Raw genomic sequence first — 13,353 nt, 5'->3', positions numbered from 1 at the left:
ATGATTCTATTCTGATTCACTGTTGGTTGCTTCCCCTTTTTATAGTGTCATCTTAGGGTTCCGGGGTACCCCTGATTCCCCTCCTTTGCTCCCTTAGGTACTAGAGCCAATGTTGTGCCAGCAACTTTGGTGGCTGGTCCCTTCCTTGTTTCTCGTAATTTTTTTCTTTTGGTTCTTTTTCCTCAAAAGCCTTTTGCTAACTTTCCATTCTGGGGTATCCCTAGAGAACTAACCTCTAATCTCTCTTCCTTCAAGGCTTCTAAACCTTACCTTTTTAGACTCAACTCTTTGGCTATCTTTCCTTTTGTCATTTTTCCATAGTAAGCCGATTCCATTGCTGCCAGGTTGAAAGTTTTCCCAGCTACTTCCCTTCATGGTTCTTCTTTCTGGGTTCCCTGAGGTACTAGCCCTTTGTTCATGAATTGTTAGTCTCCAAGCTTTCTGATTCCTTTCTGTATCATTGGGTGGCTGATAAGGATGTATCTGTTCTTCATTCCTTGTGTTTCTTGGCAATCCTTTTGAGCTGTCTTAATCTCGTCCTAGTTTTACTGCAAGTCCCAAGGACCCCGAGCTCCTAACAGTCCCCCGGTCTAGTTCTTACCACTAGACTCCCTAGTATTTTTCTAATCTTGGCGGGCTGAGCTTTTTCTTTCTTCCCTTCATTTCATGGGCCCTAAGGCCTATCTATTCGTGGGTCTTGGGCTTAAATCTTTTTTTCCTTATTGTGAGCTCAAGCCTTTTATTATTTTTCTTTTATGGAGTTCAACTCATTGTGTCATTTTGGGCCTTGGTGTAGCATTGTAACTTTTTAGACCTCAACAGTGTCTTTAGATGCTTTGCTATTGGTTTGCCGTGGGTCTAATCGTTGGGGGAGCTAGTAGAGGAGGAGCATGGGGGAGCGTTGGATTTAGGGAGCTGGTAGAGGGAGAGAAGGCATGGCGTGAATTTTGGAGAAAGAGAAGGCAGAGCATCGAGGTCGGGTTTTAGAAAAGTTTTATTATGTTTTTTTTTTTTTTTTTAAATATTGTGCTGATGTGAAAAATTGTGGAAGATTCAAAAGTTTCAGTTATATATATATATAGATGAAGCCGTCTGTTTTACTGTCACACTATTCTAGAAACGCTAAATTTCCTACTGCACTTGTCAACTGATTAAAGAAAAATAGGGATTTCACACATCCTAAAAATCATGTGGGGTAGTTATATTAAAAGACCCTATTGGTTTTGGCTTTACGCATAAAAATGAATAAACTCGCATAAAAATATATGCAATTATGTAAAGAAATTATGTAAATGAATAAACACGCATAAAAATCTTTAGCACTAGCCCATACAAAGCCAACATACTGTACAAATAGAAAACAAATAAACACGAGAGTTGAACACCATATCTGTGAGGGAGAAAACAAAGAAAAAAAGTACCGTTGTAGATTTGTTTGTCCTTGCAAGGAAGAGCTACTGACGGATCTGTGAGGGAGGAAACAAAATTAAAAAAATAAAATAAATAAAATAAAATAAAATAAACTTATCAGATAACAGTGTTATAGAGGGAAGAGAAACAGGGAGAATAGAGAGACAAACAAAAAGTGAAATCAATGGAGAGAGAAGAGACCAGAGAGCGACAGTGTGGGTGTGAGAACTGCGAAGAGAGAAAAAGTGAAGGGAAGAGAAGATTTGAGAGTGCTTACCTTGAGAAAGAGTGAAAGAGCGCCAAACCAGTATTGTTTCCCGTGGCAACCAAAAGAGAATATATATAGGGGTTAAGAGCCGTGAGGGAGAGAGCTTGTTTTCTGAATATTTTTATTGGAAAACAAGCGATAGAAAATAAGCCCTCTTTTTATTAGGGTTTTCCATTAACTAAAGCTAGTTTTCCTTTAACTGGTTTTTTTAATGCTATCAAACATTAAAAAATGTGAAAAACTATTTTTACAGAAGATTTTCCCACAAAACAAATAGAGCATAAATATAAACTATAGTAACTTTTTACTAAAGTAGTAAGACCCCACACGTTAAATAATCAATTCTAGTTAAACCTCAACAAGATGTTCCATGTCTCTAAAAAGAGATTATGAATTTTGTCTTAAGAATGCATGTTCCCATAATGCTACGTGATCAAGATAGATTATCATGATTGATATATTAGTCTTTATAGATGAAATGTTCAATTTTATTACTAACTATGAACTAGGGTTTATGAATTTACAAGAAACTTATGATTTAGTTATTATGTATGCAAATCTCATTCTTATACCAAAAGTACAACCAATGCATCATGGACTACAATATAATGTCCAAATATTCGAGCAAAAAGTATTCTCAGAACATAAAACAACTTTTATTATTTATAAGATAACGTCATACAATTGGATTTTAGGGGAATAGTCAAGATCATTGTATATTGTAGGCGACATGAAACCCTAAGTGATTATTATTAGTTCCTGACCGCTAAAAAAGACAACAACAATAACAAAAATAGGCACCTATACAGGGCAAATCAAGAGTTCAAGACCACATTCCTAATGCTACAGCTCAAAGCTCCCTTTACCCTCCTCGCTCCTTCTTGCCTGTAGAATTCATCCATATACTCCTTGTAACTATAGTTTCGATGCATTGGTGGGTGTCCCTTATTTATCAAATCCTCAATTGGACCAATTACAGGGTCATTATTTGGTGCATAGAACATTGGTAATGATAGTCGTGGCAACCGCTTGTTGGTTACAGCTTTGTGTACCACACTCTTGTACCTTCCATTACTCAAAACCTATACAAAGTGAAAACATGACCACAAAAAGTCAAAAATATTCGTATTAAATTTTAGGGTAAATTACAATTTACCTATCTGTGTTTTGACCAAAATTTAAGTTTTCTACCTGTGTTTTGAAATTTGACATTTTACCCACTTGAGTTCTGACCTAAATTTAAATTGCTTACCTATGGTTTGAAATCACATAATGCAAGTGTGTCGCTGGATTCTTTTTGATCTTATATTTTTATGCTTTTCTAGTTTTTTGAGAAAAGATACATAAAAGTAAAGCAAAATTACATATTTAGCCATGTTTTTAACATAAGTGAGTTATGGAAATCTAACTGAGTTAACCTCAAGTGAGTAAAGTGTCAAATTTCAAATCACATGTAAGCAATTTAAATTTCGGCCAAACCACATGTGAGTTAGTTGTAACTTACCCTAAATTTTAAATCTGCAACTTCTAACCACGCAGCACAATATATGTACGTGTTCAATTTGAAATTGAGTACTACGTGCAATGTTCAACAAGAAACTACGTCAACAATACTAATACCAACAGACAAAGTCACCCAACTTCATAAGAGAATTCCAACCATGTACACAATTGACTAATTTGGTAATCTAATCATTAAAAAAACAAGACTAATTGGCTTATAATGAGCATCCATTTGGCGTTTAATTGTTTAAAAAAAAAAAAAACAATTTAAATTTATTTATTTAATTGGTTTGCTAGAGAATTATTTCTTAGTAAAACTGTAAAAGATGAAAAATAACGATACTATCTCCATTTGATCAGCCATATTGACGACGAATGCATCCGGCACAGGTTCAACAGGTACCCACTTCCCATCTATGACCACTTGGAGGCCAGAGACCCCCTCCAACTGAAGGAGAACCATGAGTGCAACAATATCATTATGAGCAGGCAAGTCTAGGGCTGTAAATAAACCAAACCGATTGTGAACAGCTTGGGCTCAGCTCGAAAAAAAAGTTTGTCCATGTTTGTTTGTTTATAAATAAGCCAAGCTTGAACCTTAGTTTTAGGCCTGTTTAACAAACAAGCCAAGCCCAAGCAAAAAAATTTATTCATGAACAAGCTTGTGAGCTATTAGGCTTAATACATAACAATTCAAGCATGATTCATTTATAAGTTTATATGTGTTAGCTAAATATACTTATTACATATATCTTAATAATGAGATGGCCAACATGAAACCAATACTTATATTACCTTAATTTTTTCCTTCCCTTTAAACTGACCAAGAACCACTTTAGAATATGGTTACATTTAAAAATAAATAATTAATTAAGTAGGCCACATATAATCCTTCCCTATCAATCATCTAAATTAAAGTTATGAAACATGTTAGTATTTTCTCATTCATAATAATTACAAATAGGTATTTTTCTAGTCCTTCACCATCTAATGTGAATGTAAAAATTATATTTTGAACCATTGCTGAAGCTATAGACAATGAATAGTGAATTAATTAATTTAATTATGTAAATTATTAATTTGAATAATAGCTAATCATAAGTAAGATTAGATGCATGATAAAATGAGTGCACTATTTTTTTTTCTTTTTTCTTAATTTTAGAGATTTAAGCATTTAATAATATAATTTTTTTAGATCTCATGCTCAAAAACTTGACCTGAGCTCAAGTTTGAGCGTAATATTAAGCTTGAGTTTGGCTTGACTAATTAATCAAGCCAAGTCATGCCAAGCTCAAGCTTTTTGGCTTTCCCACATGTTCAAGCTCAAACACTATTTTTAAGCTTGTCACAAGCTCAAGCCAAGCTCAAGCTTTTGATTTTTCCTGACGAGCCAAGCTTGAATATGCACTACTCAACAAAGCATGGCTCGTTTACAGCCCTTGGCAATCCCATTGTGAGCTCAAGATATGGGCATGATGGATAGTAATTTGCTTGAGTATAGAGGGCAGGCCTCTCACCTATCTTCCTCTTTAAACAATCCTTCTCCAGGCCAAGCCCTTGGGACATCAAGCTAAGAAGCCTATCCATTAAGCCTCCAATCTCCCTTGCATATTCAGCAAAAGCTTCTCTATAACAATCAAACAAACATGCATGTGACATAAAAGTTATTAGCTTGTGCAATCAATCAAACTTAAAAATAAATAAAAAATAGAACCCTAAAGTTACAAATTTTTTTACAACAAATTTTACAGACTGTTAATATAATGAACAGTTATTAGTAAGTAAAAAGGAGATGATAGTGATGAGTCTAGATGAAAACTAATAAGAATTTGCCACATTAATACTTTGTAAAAATGTAATAAAATAGTTGGAAAATCCTAGATCTACAAATATTTTCTACAAATGACTGATGTGATGAGTGGTTATTAGTAAGTGAATTCATTACAATAATAGTTTGTAAGAATGTTATAAAATAGTTTATAGCAGTAGAATTACTATAAAATAAAATAAAAATAAAATAAGTTTGTATTTGAGCATTATACAAAAAAAATAAAAATAAATAAAAAAAATAAAATTGGTATCTAAGAGAGGAAAAACAAAAAAGAGGTAAAGTAGGCCAAAGATACCAATACAGAGGAGGATTTTGGGTAAGAAATGAGTAAAATATTCAGTAGGATGCCAAGGGTGCGTGAAGGTCTCTATCAGAAAAGCTATGGTAAAAACTATTTCTCAGTAATTAGAAAAAAAAAAAATACAAAGTTTCGTATATATATGTACAAAGAAGAAAGAAACTACCAAAAACAAACTAAGTTTCACACATGTTTTATAGTATCTATAACTAACATATAAATGCACTAACTACTAACAGTAACTATACTCTAACTAAAAGTCGCTTTGCTACTTTAAGCTACAGCTTCTATCGTTCAGCTTCAAGTCTGTTCTGCAGTTGACCTAGCAACCTTGATCCTCTTCTGTCAAGCCCCCATCTGCCCTTGCTTGTGTTTATTGCCATTATTCTGATACTCCCCCTTAAGGGAAACTGCTAAATGTATATTGATCATTCCCATTTTGCAAATGAGACTTGAAAATTGATTAAAATTCAATGTCTTGGTCAACAAATCTGCAAGCTAATAATAAGTCCTAACATGATTCAATTTAATGACCTTTTCCAACACTTTGTCTCTAACTACATGACAATCTATCTCAATATGTTTTGTCCTTTCTTGAAACATAGGATTTGATCCAATGTGCAAGGTTGCCTCACTATCACAGAACAGCAAGCCTTTTGTGTTCAACACCAATGTCTTTAAGAAAATATAGTATCCACACTATCTCACAATTAGCCACTTCCATTGCCCTATACTCTGCTGAGGACTGAGGATCTAGACACTGTAGATTGTTTCTTTGATTTCCATGAGACCAAGGAATCCCCTATGAAAATGCTATAGCTTGTGACAAACCTCCTAGTGTCAAGACAAGCAGCCCAATCAAAATCTATGAAGCCCTTTACATGTAACTCTGTCCTAGCTAAAAACAAGATGCCTTTCCCTAGTTCATTCTTCAAATACTATAAAATTCTATGCACTGCATCCAGATGTAGCTTCCTTGGCTTGGCCATGTATTGACTCAACCTATGAATAGCATATGTGATGTCTGGCCTAGTGATGGTCAAGTACAATAGCCTCCCAATAAGCCTTTTATAAGCACTTGGGTCTTTGAGCTCTTCCCCTTCATACTTACTCAACTATACATTTTGCTCCATCAGTGTTTTAGCTGGTTTACACCCTAACAAACCAACATCATTCAACACTTCAAGAGTGTATTTTCTTTGACAAAGTGATATACCCTTATCTGGCCTTGAAATCTCCAAACCAAGTACCTCAAGTCACCTAAATCTTTCAACTTAAACTTCTGATCCAGCAACACCTTGAACTAATCCACCTCCTTTTTGTCATTACATGCTATCAAAACATCATCCATATAGATCAATAAAATCGTGAAACAATGACCCTTTTGTCCAATAAAAAGGGGTAGTCTACCTTGGACTACTTAAATCCCAACTGAACGAAGGTGTTAGAAAATTGAACAAACCATTGCCTAGACGTCTACTTAAGCCCATAAAGAGACTTATTCAACTTACAAACCATCTCCCCCTGGCTCTGAAACCCTAGTGGAAGAGACATATAAACCTCCTTAGAAAGATCCCCAAGTAGAAAAGCATTACTGACATCAAGCTAACCAAGATACCAACCTTTCATAGCAACAACAACCAAAAGGCACTTAACAAAAACCATTTTGGCTGACAACAGGTGAGAAGGTTTCATTATAATCAAACCCTTCCTTCTGTGAGAAACCTTTGGCCACTAACCGAGCCTTATACCTCTCTATGGAACCATCAAACTTGTACTTGATTTTATAAACCCATTTACAACCAATGGGCTTCTTATTGGCAGGCAAGGGTGTCAAAGTCCAAGTGTGATTGGCCTTTAAAGCTGCTATTTCAGCAGCCATGGCCTCTTGCCATTTAGGATCAAAAACAACTTGGTAACAGTATGAAGGTTCAATAACAAAAGAGATTGGAGAACAAAAATGCTTATAAGAAGGAGAAAGAGAGTGATAAGAAAGATGAGAAGATAAATGATGAGAAGTACCTGAGTGGAGAACAACAGTAGTGTGAATTGAGGATACCTGATTACAGTGATAGGCTTGGAGGTAAGAAGGTTATTTATGAATCCTAGCAGATCTTCTAAGGGAATTAGATCAACCAAAGGCTCGGGTGGTTCAACAGGGACATCTTGTAAGAATTCATCATCAAGATCAGTGTGAACTTGGATAATAGGATCAACAATAGGATCAAATGATAGAGGGGCAGAAGGTAAAGTGGAAGAAGGAAGAATTGGATCAAAAGAATCAAAAGAAACAGAAGGAAAGCAAGGCAAAGGAATGGAATGAGCAGGTAATGAAAAGCAAGAATTAGATTGATAAGGAAACATAGACTCACGAAATACAACATCTTTGGAGATGAAGCAGAATGAGATTGAAGATCAAACAACTTATAACCCTTTACATCAAAAGGATAACCAAGAAAAACACATCTCCTTGCTCTGGGAGAAAGCTTAGTCCTAGTTTGAGCAACAGTAGAGGCATAACATTCACAACCAAACACTCTCAAATGATCATAGCAAGGAGGTTGTTTAAAAAGAAGCTCATAAGGAGTTTTATTATTCAATAAGAAAGATGGTAATCTATTAATCAAGTAAGTAGCAGTAAGGATGCAATCACCCTAAAATTGAATAGGAATATTAGACTGAAAATGTAGAGCTCTAGCTATGGACAAGAGATGTTAATGTTTTCTCTCCACAACAAAGTTTTGTTGTGAAGAGTAAACACAACTGTTAGGTTCTAAATGTTTAGAACAATTAGCAAATCGTGAACACAAACTTGTCTAGATATAGATCTTAGAGTCTATAAGTATTATTAGACAATGCTCAATGTGATTCAAGTCAAAATTCAAGAACATACAAGCTCCAGGAAGAAGATTTCATAATATGCCTAGTTCGATCGATCGAAGAACAGGCTCGACCGAACGAGAATCATATCTGTAGAATTTTAAGTTTGCCCAAACAACAGTTTAAGCCCATTAAGGATTAGGGTTTAAGATCTACTTCTCCCAGTATATAAAGGAAACCCTAAGCATGTTTTTACAACTTTTTAGAGAGATTAGAGTGCATTTTGTGCCTCCTTCGTAGATCTAGGGTTTTGTACCCAAAAGCTTTCTAAAGTTGCTCTTTATGCTGTGTGTGTAAATCCCTTGTGAGATCTAAAGGTGTTTGCCTTCACATACACTTAGGGTTATCAAGAACTAGATTTATGTCAAGAGCTTGATGATCAATTCAGTTGTTGTTCCAAGAGCTTAAAGATATTCAAGTGGGTGTGTTTATGCTTGCTATGAATCCAAGAAAGAAGTAGTCCGTGGACTTAGAGCTATCACGTGGTCGTGGTAGTAAGTTTCCTACTCGAGGTAGCAATAGGATGTTAGTGGTCTAAGTCGCTATTGTGTAAACTTCAATTCTTTCATATTGGATTTGTTTTACCTTGAGAATAGTTAGGTTAAATCCTCCCTAGGTTTTCAACCGGTTTGGTTTTCCTGGGTTATCATATTGTTGTGTTCTTTATTTTTCGCACTTTACAATGATATGATATATTTGTGTTAACCTAGATTTGATAATTTGACTAAGTAATCACTTGGCTAATTAACTAAGTTAATTTGGTTATGTTTTAAGGGGTCTAAAAACAAACAACAACTATGTTGATGCACAGTGCCATTAGAACTATAGAAATCTGGCATTTTAAATTCCATAGCATTATCAATTCTTACAGATTTGATTTTGCATCTAAATTGTGTAAGAAACATAGAATAGAAAGAAAAGATGAGGGGTCTAACTTCATATTTGGATTTCATTAAGTATACCCAAGTTGCTCTGGTTGCATCATCAACCACAGTTAGAAAATACTTAAAACCATCCATAGTAGGAGTAGCATAAGGTCCCCAAACATCTAGGTGAATCAAATCAAAGGCACAAGAACTGAGTTTATTATTGAAAGGAAAAGGCATACATTTTTGTTTAGCCAGAGGATAGACCTTACAAAGATCATTACATGGTTTTTTCAAAAAAGGAAAAATATGACCTAAAACTTGAAGCTTAGCATCTAATGGATGGCCTAATCTTGCATGCCAGAGAGAAGAAAGGGAGCTTGATGACATTGCATCAGAGAAAGGATGAAAAACATCACCTAATTTATGGTTGGCTAGGATATCTAAAAGTGCAATAGAAAAGGGTTGTTGAAAAGTACCACACTGTAGCGGGTACAGTCCATCAACTATATGTCCCACTCCAATCGTTCTCCAAAAGGCAAGATCCTATATGAATCAAAAGGTAGACAAAAGAAAAAGACAATATGGTTAAGATTTAGTAAAAGAATTGACAGAGAAAAGATTGAAGGTAAAGAAAGGTACACATAGAACATTGTGGAGGATAAGAGACGATGATAAAATAACAGTGCCAACATGTGTTACTAATGCTATTTCTCTAGTAGGCAATTGAACCATGGACTAAGTAATAGCAGTAATAGTGGTCAAAAGATGGACAGAACACACTATGTGATCTGTGGCACTAGTGTCACTGACCTAAGTATTGGAATCATATGCCCATTAACCACTTGTGCAGAAAAAACTGAGTGACTAAAATCCATACCTGCCATTGTAGGAGCATTAGAAGATACCACATTAGCCATGGTAGTAGTGAGTGTGTCTTTCCATTGAACAGGTGGAACTAATGGAGAACTAGGAGTGCCAATAAGAGCAAGTAGCTATTGATATTGCTCTAAAGTGAAACTAGGTGTCACATGTCTTGAAGAAGCCAAAAAAGAGAGATCTTGGGGCTGTGAAAGAAACACTTGATGTGCCATTGGATTTTTTCCTTTGAACTTGTAACTAGGAGGGAATCCATGCAACTTATAACACTTATCTATGGCATGACCAGATTTACCACAATGGGTGCAAATTGTCTTATCTTTTCCTTTATTCCCATTGTTACCAACATAATTGACCCCAGAATTGTCATTGAAATTCTGTGATTTAGCAATCAAGGCAGCTGATTCAACCCTTGTATTGGAACAATGAGCAACAGACCTTTGTGTTTCTTCTAGAATCATCAAGGAATAAACTTTATTGATAGATGGAAAAGGATCCATAAGCAAAATTTGTGTCCTTACTTGTGAAAAAGGGTCATTTAGCCCCATCAAAAACTTCATAACAGATTCTCTAGATTACAAATCATTAAGTCTCTTATTCACATTACATGTACATTTCCCACAAGTGCAAGAAGGAAAAGGACCATTGTTTTGTAATTGATCCCAAAGAACCTTAAATTGAGTGAAGAAATCAGTAATGGAAGTCTCACCTTGATGGAGTTCTGCAATCTCCTTTTGAAGGTTGTAAATCTTAGGACCATTCTTTTAAGCAAGGTGATCTCTCAAATCATTCCAAATTTCCAAGGCAGTGTCTTCATAGATGATACTAGCTTGAAGCTTAGGAGAAACTGAGTTTGTCAACCAATTTCCCACCATATTATCACACCTAATCCAAGCTTGAACAGCTGAAGGTGTGGACACTAATGGAGATGACAAAGTGAGTGTGCCATCAATTAAGCCTCGCTTGTTCTTGGTGAGTAGAGCTTTCCTTACTGCTCGTGTCTAAGCTGAGTAATTCTCACTCCCTGTCAAAGGTTGAGTCACAAGCACAGTGCTTGGACTCTCTCCATGGTGCAAAAATAGAGGATCTTCCATTGGAGAATCATGAGCAGATGGAGGAGCATTCTCTAATGTGGGAGCAAATGAAGAAGCAGCGGAAGCCATTGATGATAAGAAAAATCTTTGGCAAGTTGAGAGAAAGAGAAAATTGAGAGAAAAATCGAAGAGAAAAACCAAACCCTAAATTGGAATTGGGGAAAATATCTAGAAACTTAAAGAAAATTCTAGAGAGAGAGCTCTGATACCATATCAGAAAAGCAGTGGTAAAAACTAATTCTCATTAATTAGAAAACAAATACAAAGTTTCGTGTGTGTATATATATATATATATATGAACGGTTTTAGACCCCTTAAAACACAACTAGATTGGTTAGCCTAGATTAATTAGCCAAGTTGTTACTTAGTCAAATTATGCAATTCTAGGTTAAAGCAATCAAATAATCATATCAAAATAATAAAGCAGCGAAATAATAAAAGGCACAATGATATGATCACCCAGGAAACCACACGGTAAAAACCTAGGGAGGATTTGACCCACCGAGCTTCAAGGCAAACTTGAATCCACTATGAAAGAATCGAAGTTCATACAAAAGGACTACAAGCTCCCCGCTCGATTTCCTAATGCTACTCACCAGTAGAACTTACTGACACGACCACGTGCAAGCTTCGAATCCACGAACTCTTTCTTTCTTGAATTCTTCAATCAGCTACAAGCACCCATGCTTGATATTCTTTAAGCTTCAATGGTAGCAACCAAGTTGATCATCAAGATGTTGATACTATCTCTAACTTGAAAATCCTAAGATTTGTGTAAAGGAAAACTCCTCTAGATCTCACAAGAGATTTACACAAAACAGCAATGTATGAGCAACAATACAACTGGAGCAACTCTAAAAACGTGGCTAGGGTTTTGCCTTATATACCTAGGGCAAAAACATAAAACCCTAAACGTTTAATGAGTTAGGGCTGAGTTGGAAATTCTGCAGAAAACGCAATCTGGTCGACTTTCGATCGATCGAATCTATTCTTCGATCGATCGAGCCAGACCGAAATGCCCCAATGCATCTACAGTCTCTCGATTCCAACTTTACAATAATTAAACAACTTTGAGCACACTATAACAAGACTAAACATATCGTTTTGATCATAGTTTGTCAATATTACAAATTAGAGTTCTAAATACATAAATTCCTAAACCTTTAGAACCTAACAATATATGTACAAAGAAGAAAGAAACTACCAAAAACAAACTAACTTTCACACATGTTGTACAATATCTATAACTAACATATACACATGCTAACTACTAACAGTAACTATGCATTAACTACAAGTCGTTTTGCTACTATCATTCAGCTTCAAGTCTGTTCTGCAGTTGACCTTGTAACCTTAATCCTCTTCTGTCAAGCCCATCTGCCCTTGCTTATGTTTATGGCCTTCATTCTGATAGTCTCACCCCACATTAATACCTTTCCTTGGCCTTTAACCTTTTGGGAATAATTGAAAAGTTTTACAAGCTTGGTATGATCTATTGTTAGAAACTATGCCTTCTCCTCTGGATGCAACTGAAAGAACTCTATCACCACAGCCAACACTCTTTGACATAATTCTTTGGGGACTCATGGTTGATAATTTGAAAGAAACCATATTTCTCACAAGCTTGTGATATTTTTGAAACTAAAGCTCGACAACAATCTCGACAGAAAGATTTCTATCAAGATTTAAAGTTGAAACTCGACAGAAGCTTGACACAAGCTGTTTTTGTCGAGACTTACGAAATCATAAATTCCAGATCTAATTTTCGGCCCATGCTTGAATATTTGTATAGGGTTTCTTTTCTCACAACCCTAGACATATATAAGAACTATTTTAAAGGCCGTCGCACATGCAAAAAAGTAACCTAGTGCCTTGTTCTCTCTGAAAGAAGCTACTGCGTCTTTAAGCTGACGGTTTTGTGACCAAGGAGCTTCCTAATCTTTATTGTTAATGAACTGAAGAACTTTGCAGCTAACAACCTCTTCAAGTTGCTAGAGTTAGTCACGTACTGTGATCCATACATATTGGTTAGTCATGTACTAGGATTCGTGCATCAAGCAAAAGATTGCCACTACAATACAAGTCCAATTAGTTATTGAGGTAAGGGTTCAATTGTAGATTGGTATTTTGAGATAGGCCAAAGGGTTTAGTAAGATTCCTTATACATTTAACCACTTGTGTTTGATAATAGTGGATTCTTGGGAATGGTGACCTTAAAATCACCCGATGGGGTTTTGCCTCGATAATTTTTCCTATTCATAAACAAATCACCTGTATCAAATTTATTTTCTGTTGCATTTAGATAATTTGGTGATTTGTTTGTG

The 13,353-nt window shown here is 35.5% G+C and overlaps 1 pseudogene; it reads right to left on the bottom strand.

Moving 5' to 3' along the window:
* Positions 1-2,493: 2,493 nt before the first annotated feature.
* On the bottom strand, positions 2,494-13,052 carry LOC111986742 (protein DMR6-LIKE OXYGENASE 1-like; annotated as a pseudogene).
* Positions 13,053-13,353: the final 301 nt, after the last annotated feature.

Source organism: Quercus suber, unplaced genomic scaffold (genome assembly GCF_002906115.3).
Source record: "Quercus suber isolate HL8 unplaced genomic scaffold, Cork oak 2.0 scaffold_120, whole genome shotgun sequence".
Taxonomy (NCBI): domain Eukaryota; kingdom Viridiplantae; phylum Streptophyta; class Magnoliopsida; order Fagales; family Fagaceae; genus Quercus; species Quercus suber.
Note: the sequence above shows the minus strand (reverse complement) of the source record. Positions and strands in the feature narration are given on the sequence as shown.